This window comes from Sciurus vulgaris, assembly GCF_902686455.1.
Source record: "Sciurus vulgaris genome assembly, chromosome: 4".
NCBI lineage: Eukaryota > Metazoa > Chordata > Mammalia > Rodentia > Sciuridae > Sciurus > Sciurus vulgaris.
In genome coordinates, this window is record NC_136464.1 from 21787290 (window position 1) to 21796994 (window position 9705).

Here is a 9705-nt window from a genome sequence, read left to right on the forward strand (position 1 = left end):
CACATTTTATAGAGAAGAAAACTGAATCTTAGAAATCAATTATAACATCAGAGATATTTATTCAATAGACTTGTAGATTCAGGAGTTGAATCCAGATCCACCAAACCACATTGGCTTAGCCTGTAACAGCAAGCCAAACCTAACTCCACAAAATGTAGTTTTTATTAAGTTTAGCTATACTGAAATTCTTATGGCTTAAGTACATCAAATAAATCATTATATTCAAGTCATAATGCTAAACATTTGAAACACAGAAACATGAATAAGCGCTGTGTACCAAATAAGCTTTATTTGGAGTTTAAAAATGCTGTGTATTGGAAAGTAGATGTTCAGACAATGCCCATTCTACCTGCTCAATCAGTCTGGACTGTTCTTCCTCAGTGGTTCAACAACTTGACTGTGCATCTGAATCACCCAGAAAACTCCTTAAATAGACTACAGAGTTATGTACCCCCCACCCAGTTACTGGGATGTTGCCTGGTAATTTGCCTCTCTAAAAATATTCCCAATTTTGCTAATGCTCCTGGTTCAGAGAGCTCTTTGTGAACTGATGCTTTAACTGTTAGCTGATTAAACTAATTCCCATGTATCGTTTAATGCCTGGGAGTTTTGTACTTTCTGAGGGCAATAAGATAGAAATGTCACTGAAGTGAATTCGGAAGGAATGAGTACAGCTTACAGAGCATGGCCAAGTAGGGTAAGATCTCAAAGTATTCTGGAGGTTGAAGTGGTAGAAAGCAACATGAGAATGCTGGGAAAGGAAGGCAAAAGAACTCTATGAACTAGGAATGGGGATAGGTGTCTGTCAATGTCAAAATCAACCACTAGCTCTTTAATCCAGAACCAGATACCATTTGGGTTGATTAGGAGATTGGAGATCAGCAACCAGTGTGTCTCCATTGTTGTTTTATGTGATGTCTTCCATGACGGAACATCCGTGTGAGCTCCTGGATGTCCCAAGCCTCCATCTGATGTAGTTCAGTTTCTGAAATGATGAGAAGGTTAACCCAACTGCCTGCAGGGATAACCTCAGTGGTACAGGTTGTGAAGGATCACCTGGTGGAGTGAATCATCCCCCGCCCCCCAAGTTATTTGCCATAATTCAAGGACACAGATTTGAGACTGGTTTTTTGTTTTGTTTTGTTTTGTTTTACATTCTCTGATGTCGTCAGGCTTCGTTTATATTGATGGATTAGACTCCAGTATCCTGGATCTCATCAGAAGATAGCAATCTCTGAAACAGTTCATTTTAAATTTAAATAAGACTCAGATAAAAATAGAACAAGTTGGTATAGCCATCAGGAGAAATGAAGACTGACAGTTTAATTTCTCTAAATACTGTAAGCAAATAGGTGTCGGCTCCATTGACTGCTGGGGTTACCTAGGTTGAATATGATAGACTGTGGTGGAGAAATTTAATCATAAGCATATTCTTATGAAATTTCACATTCTGTCTCTGGAGAGACTCTTCTGGCTATATTTTGTGTCTTACCCTGGAATTACAGGCTATATTTTGCTTCTTACCCTGGTCCCAGTCTTTAGCATGGGTAGAACTGAGTTGATTTACTTACTACTACTTACCAACCTAAAATAACCATTTTTGTTTACAAAGTGGTCCTTGTGTCTCTTACCAGTCAGGTGGTTCTTCAGAAATTCCTTCCTTCCTCAAAAATTCACAGGAATATACATAGCAATTTTATCTTTTCCTTTTGAAAGTATCTCATTTTACAATCTATTAAATACTTTGGTTGGTACAAGAGACCTGATGTTATTGAAAGAGATAAAGGCTACATATTATGTCTGAGTTTTATTTTGAGACAAAGATTGGAATCTTGTAATTATTTTCATAGACCAAATTTACTTAACACAGAGAGCATTTCTTCTGCAGAAAGAGCCTAGAATCCACATGGTGGGAGAAGGTGATAAAGGTAGGGAAGTCTTTTTTTTCTTTTTTAGTTTGCATTTAACTCTGAGTCTAATTGAGAGAAGAATTCTATATTGTGAATGAAGTAATTTGAAGAGTGGAAGGTAGAATCATCTATAAAAATTCAAAATATGTCTTTTGTTTTAATTTAGAATGTGTAAAGTACATACTACTGTCCTTCAATTCAGGTATGCTGCAAACATTTATGATGATAACACATAGTTACAATTCTCTGATTTTTTTAAATCAAAAATTAAGGAAGCTAATTTTCCTATGTCAATGGTCATTTGCATGACAGACAATCTTTCGTAACATAAAAGGAATAAAATGAGGACAGATTAAATAATTTTTTATTCAAAGAAAAAGTTTATACCATTTTTTTTGGAATTGGTATTCTTAATGAAAGCTTTGTTATTTTATAGCCATACTGCTTGCTTAAAATGGTTTAAGATTTAGGATAAAGTATCATGCCAATGATTTTTTTAAGTATAGCAGAGTTTATTAGAGGATAAAGGAAAGATGTCTTCAAAGGAGAGAGTGATATTGGACCCCTGCCATTCCCCAGTTTTCTTGGGGATTATAGGAAAGTCTCCAGAGAGTCCTACCCAGGTACCACCTCTTAATTCTTGTCTGACAGAAAGACTGCATCAAATTTTTAAGTGTCTACTGACCATGATCTTACACACAGGTATCCAAGCGAAATCCATTGGGGGTGGCCCATTTTAATAAGTTTTTCATGGTTATGGCTAAAAGACTTGACAAGAACAATTTTAGAGGAGATGCCCATGGTTCAGAGATCTCAGTCCATAGATGGTCATTTCCTTAGCTTTGGACCTAAGGTGAGGCAGAACATCATGGTGGAAAGGCTTGGAGGAGGAAAGCAGCTCTGGACATACTGTGCCAACAGTGACGGATCATTTTAAGTGTCAACATGCCTGAGCTAAGGAATGTTCACATAGGTGATAAAATATTTCCGTGAGGTATTTCTGGAAGATATTAGCATTTGAATCAGTATATTAAGTGAAGATCTGCCCTTACCAATGTGGGTGGGAATTATCCAATCCATTAAGAGCCTGATGAGAACAGATCATAATTCTCAGCCTGAACTGGGACATTCACCTTCTCCTTTCCTACCTAACAAACAGATGACAATATTCTGAGAAATTAAGGCAATGATGTTTTTAACCAGTTAAATAAGTTTCTAAGAAAAACCTTTTCTTGTTTCTTGGGGAACTAAGAGGTGGTGGTCACATTTGATTCTTAATCCCGTTGCCTCTTTTGCTATTTAGCATGTAGTAGTTTCCTACTAAATGTTTTTCAATTAGGAAATGAATGCATTGACTAATGATTTAACAGTTTGTTAGTCTTCTAGCATTGTGTAACAAATTACCACAAACCTAATGGTTTAAACACCCATTTATTATCTTGCAATTTCCATGAATCTGGAGGGCATAAACAGGTTAAATGGATACTAAACTCAAGAGTGTGAACAAGCTGAAATCAAGGTGAAAACAAGCTGAAATCCTCTAAGGAATTCCAACCTCAAAAATTGTTGCCCAAATTCATCACCTTACAGCTGTGTTAATGAGATTCAATTTTCTTGTTCATTGTCAGCCAGCATCGGATCTAGGCCCCAAAAGTTTAACTTCAATCCCTTGCCTCCTGGCTCCTTTAGGAAGTCATCTGAGGTTATTTGCTTTCTTCTAGCCAGCATCAGCCCATCTCTCTGCCTTAATTCTTAACCAGTCTGCTCTAAGAAACTCTTATATAGTGTCACATAATCATAGGAGGGACTATTCCATCATCATTCACCAAATAAAACTAACCAAGAGATTAACTATCCTATCATAGTCACAGTTTCTGCCCACCCAAGGGAAGAGGAGTATACAATGGGGTGAGACACCTGGGGCCATCTACCAATTTTGGCTACCATGAATGAGCTATATCCTTTTTGTATTAAGGATGCATCCCATATCCTTGATATGATTTATATGTAAATTTTGCATACATATAGAATGACATTTAGTCATTACAGTCCATGGTTTCATGCTATGATCACCTTAGGAATGTCCACCGCCTATCTAAGACCCACTAAATGAAACTTTTGAATGATGTAATACAGATGCAGTATTTTTAAAGAGTACAAAGTTTATTTAAATACATAAACAGGTTTAAGATCACTAAAATAGATGATTATTAAGATTTTATCCATGTCTAATATTTCAGGTACCAGAGACTAGTTTCCAGAAAGAATGACTAGGGCTACCACTGGGGTAACTGGAAGGGGTCAATAAAACTGGTAAACCCCAAATAGAAGTTATGGGAGCCTAATTAGTTTGGGAACCATTTGTGAAACTGAAATGGTAGTGAAAACTATTTTGAGATAGACTTTAGAATTGGTAGTGAACTTAGAAATGGTTCTTATAGCTGATTGATTAATTTATTTAATAAATGTTTTTTGACCACTCACTGTGTATAGCCCTCTTTGGGGCCTCAGAGTAGAAATGGGTCCCAATTTAAAAGAACCTAACATTTGGTGGTGGTTCACTATGAGCTTAAGAGAGGTATTATATTTTTTTCTATGAACATCTAAGAATACTTCATGGGGGGAAGAGGTGTATTTGAGTTAAGCCTGTTAGACAAAGTGGAGACACATGCATACATGGAAGTTAGGGTTAGGGAGACATATGGAAGAATACCCAAAGCAGAATTGAATAGTAATTAATGCTTTCTCATTGAACAACACTGAATTTTGCCTGTTAACTTATGTTCATATATGTAATCAAGCTATTCACCATGCTCTTCTCTTTTCCACTTTCAAGTCAGCTGAAGGCTGCCTCATCCATACATCTCTGTACTTATGTTCAGCATCGTATTTATAATATACTATCCCAAATAAGTTCAAGGTTGAGACCTTGTACTAAACTTTCCTTACAGCCCTGTGTCTATTATATGACCTGGTTCAAAGCAAACCATGAAAAGCAGATGAACTAGACTTCAAACAGTGTGCAATTCTTAAATATGATAGTTGTAAGGATGCAATTCCTAGCAAATTCTATGCTTTTTTTTTTCAATTTCCTGTACGTAAAATGAAATCCACTACCAAATTTGAAATTTTTTTGCAGAAAGAATGCTTGTCCTTTCCTCAGCCTATGAAGACCCATGCAACTTTGTATCCTGAATATTTTCACTCCTGTGTCATATCTTTCTCCTCATTTTTCACTCTGTACCCCCACCTGTCCTCCTTTCTTCTCTGACATGCAAAACCTGCTTCCATCTCTTGATATTTTTACTTGCTTTTTCTACTTCCTTAAATATATTTGCTGCCAGATGGTTTATCCTTTCCCATCATTCTGTCTCAGCTTACATAACATCTCCTCACAGAAGCCTACTTTTATTTCTTTCTACCATTCAGGCCCTCTTTAATTGTATGTATTACCTTGTTCAGTCATCATTATCTATTATAGCAATCTTCTTACTAGAACATAAGGTATGTGACAAGAAGAATATTATTTATTTTACTCACTCTCACATACCTAGACTGGGGCATGACAAATGGTTGAATTTTGGTATTTATTTTAATTTAATAGCTTAAAATAACTGCATAGGAGAGAGTAACTTTCCATGTTTGTTCACCCATCTGGTTTGGAAGGGAAAATAATGAAAGACACAAGTGAAAAGTTTAACCATGACAAACTGTCTCCAAACTTAGGTGCTAAATATCTACATTGGTAACAGGTTCATATACCTTTTATTGGCAAAAATAATGGCCCAACATGAGAAATGAAATGAACTCCTGGAAAGTGGTGTAAATCAGACTTTTCCAAGTGTTGTATTTCACACACACACACACACACACACACACACACACACACAGGACTTTCCATCTCCTGATTGTGTCACTCACCAGAAAAGAGCACCTTTTGGTTGCCATTCATTTACTGGCCAAAGCCTGATGTGTGAACAAGCTAGGTGTCATTTAGACAATGGTAACATTTATACTACACCCTCGGAATCTTCCTCAAGACATAGGAAATGCATTTGTAGACTGTAAAGAGTAATAAGTATAATCTTCCTTTGGCATTAAGTTAATACAGAAATTAAGATCAATGTCACAAAATATTTGGGTGTCAGAAAATGTGTCCTGTTGTCACTTTTATTATTGTCAATGCCTTATTTTTGGCATTGCGACATTTTTATTTTCTTCAGCAGCCACCAAGTTGAAGGTTCTTGGTCTTAAAGGGATAACAAGATATAGAAAAGATACTGCCTTTGCCCTATTTTTATGAAGCTGATAGCAATCTCTTATTTCATAAACTTCAGCAGTGGTTATACACTAAACACAGCCTCTGATTCATTAAATATGACACAGACAGGAATACAAATAAAATTCCAAATTATATTACTGGTGGGAAAATGCTGACTTACCTCCCTTCCCTAGAGAATAGAAATCAGAAAAGATCAGTAAAACAAAAATGAATTCAGTCATTTCAATGAATGAATAAGAGGTACATGTTTTACTGTTGTCTCTATTCTAGCACAGGACAAAAGACAAAGGATTTGATTGTGTCTAAATATGAGGGCTTGTTATGAAATGGCAATGAAAACTTAGAATCCCAAACCAGTCTGAATTTTACTTCAGATTTTGCCCCTAAATAATTAGGTGACCTTGAACATATCACTCAAATGTTTGAAGCTGTGGTGTTCTCATCTATGAAATGATAATATTGGATTCCTAAATCCTTTCTAGCATGTCACAAACATGGTCCACACACATGCCAAAAATCCTCAATATGTGTAAAATTATTCATAAGACACATTCATAAAATTAGTCTCACCATTTTATGAGAACAGAATGAATCCACATCCCCAAAGTTGTAATCTTTGTTTTGCTATTGAATAAATGGAGTTTTAACTAAACTGAATGACACATGTGTGTTAAGTGCATGATAAGTTTGTTTGGGATTCAGCAGGCTTTTCTTAAGAAAGATCAAAGGAAAAAGAAAAGTGATATTGGAAGATGTCCAGGAAGTAATGCTGGCAGAAAATTTTGAGGGAGACCCTTAAATGTCATGAGTACAAACTTTGACTCTGCTGAAATCTCTCCCATTTAGTCACTGTCATTGTCTATTTTATTTGCTCACACTCTTTGCACCAAAGTAATACCTGCTTCCTGACAAAGACTTTAACATTGGTGGACATCTCTGGTTCCTCCTATATTTTACAAGGTGGAGGATAGTACATAGAATTTAAGGAGCTGAGTCCTGGCCTGTTTGTGTCAGACTGGGAAGCACACTAAATCTTCCTTTAGTGATGATGTACCTCTAAAGTCTATTTAGATACAATCATAGAATAATAAAATATTCCTGAGTATAGAAGCCAATTGGGAAGCATTTATTCTTCTTTCTAGTAAGGTAGACCAAAAATTAGTAGGGGGTCCTTCCAGTAGAGATGATTGGAGCCATTAGATGATGACTCTTTGAGTAGTTTTACTTTGCATTGATCATCATCAGTATTGATATTCCTCTTTCATCCATCCCTTTCCATCAGATTTGCTAATGAGTCTTCATTGTGAGAACAAAAGGACAGCTGTGTTATTATAATTTTGAACAAAGTAATGCCCATTTGGAACATCTGTACATTGTCATTTTGGTCCTATTAAAGGGAAAAAGAGTTTAGTAAATGCATTTCTATTATTAAGAAAAAAGGGGGAATTTAATAAATCAGAGCCACCATTGCTTTAGGATTCTTCTATGGTTGTGGTGTTTTGTCAGGCCCATGTCTTCCTGACACATGCTCATTACTCACACTCCTTCTGCCTCCAGTGGTATTCTATCTTCTAAGACTTACTTCCTGATTCTCTTGGATATTAAGTATTCTATCTGTGTCTTATGAACCTTTATGAATTACTTAACCTTTCTCCTGTCACTTGTACAATTATTGTCTGTATTATAGTTATTTCCATATTGTCTTTTCTCCCATATTTAATGCTACATTTTTCAAGGACCAGATGGCTTTTACCCTTCACAGAATTTGCAATTAGGGGTTTGAACCAACATTATCTAAATCACCAAGGTGCCAGGAGACCTCAGTTGACATCTTGATTATACAAGCATTCTTAGACACTAAACAGCTTTAGACACAAGTGATCAAAATATTTGCTGAATACTGATTACTAATTTTCTTATTTGCTTTTCTTTGAAGCTACTATGTAATTTTTTTGGATATAACCAAAAAATCATTATAGAACGGCTGAGGAATTTCTATTCATATTTTTAAAATATTTTCTTCTAGAAGAAAAATAAAGGAAAGACTAGGAACTTTTGTAATGCCTTATTCCCTTTATTACTAGGGAATTTGAGCTTATTTCTAATGTATAATAATAGAATTAAGATGATATACTCTAAACCTTACAAAATATGCTTGGTCTGAATGGAAGCACTTTTTTTTTTTTTTTTTTTTTTTTTTTGGTGCTTTAAAATATTATTCAGCTAGTGGGCACAGTGACACACACCTGGAATCCCAACAGCTTGGGAGGCAGAGACAGGGGAATCTTGAGTTCAAAGCCAACCTCAGCAAAAGCAAGGTGCTAGGCAACTCAATGAGACCCTGTCTCTACATAATAAGGCTGTCTATACAAAATAGGGCTGTGGATATGGCTCAGTGGTCAAGTGCCCCTGAGCTTCAATCCCCAGTATGAAAAACAAAACAAAACAAAACAAAACAAACAAAACAAAACAAAACAAAACAAAAAACGAAAATAAAAAACATTCAGCAAAAATATTTTCCCATGTTCTTAACCACTGTATACATTTCAAAGCATAGAATATTTACAAGTCTTTGCCTAATGTGGATAGTGTATAGCTTTATGAACTCCACATTCTGGTAAACTATGAAGACTCAAATTGATGTTTTAACATAAATAATCATGCTATTGCAAAAAATAAAATTCATTATATGAAGATTTTTATTTAAATTTTGAAATATTCTGTTTTCTGCACCACTTTTAGAAGACACAAATAAATCCAAACTGTGGTATGTTCTGATAGCCCTGAAGCATAATCTGCTTTTGAAAGGCATTATTTGTACACAGATAATACTGCACTGCTGCTTCTTACAGAATGTGGCTGGCCCCTGAAAGGGTACTTCTGAGTACATACTTATTAATCAACAAAGTACGTTTCCCATTGAAAGTCTGAAACAACTCTGCTCTGCTTTTGATTCCTCAGAGCAAGTTCTGGCTGCATCAAGAACATTCCAGGAGCTTCCTCTTTATGGATTCCAAAGCCATGTTCTATTTTTATCTTCTTTTTTTTTTTTTTTCATACTGTGGGTTTCTATTGCTTTTTTTTTTTTTTTTTATGTTGTTCTTCATGCAACCCAGGATCCTTCTTTGTTCTCTCATGTCAATCAATATTTATTGCATTCAGTGATAGATGATCAATTAATATCTGTTGAAGAGAAAGGAAATTATTTTAAAGAAATATTTTATTAAGTACTAAATATAATAGTAGGAAGTGAAGGAAGAATATTGATTAATACACATGTCCCTGCCTCTATGGATTTCATAGTCCAAGGGGAAAGACTTTCATCAAATCATCAAGCAAATTCAATACAATGTTAAAGATCATGTTACCGTAGAAGGAAGGTACCAGTGCATGGTAGAAGGGGGAAGTATTAACTTGAGGATAATAGTAAGCTATTACCTGTTGAGCAGCTATTGTGAACTAGTCTCTGCCAAACTGACATTCCTGTTCCTAAACTAATAGATTTTGGGGTTT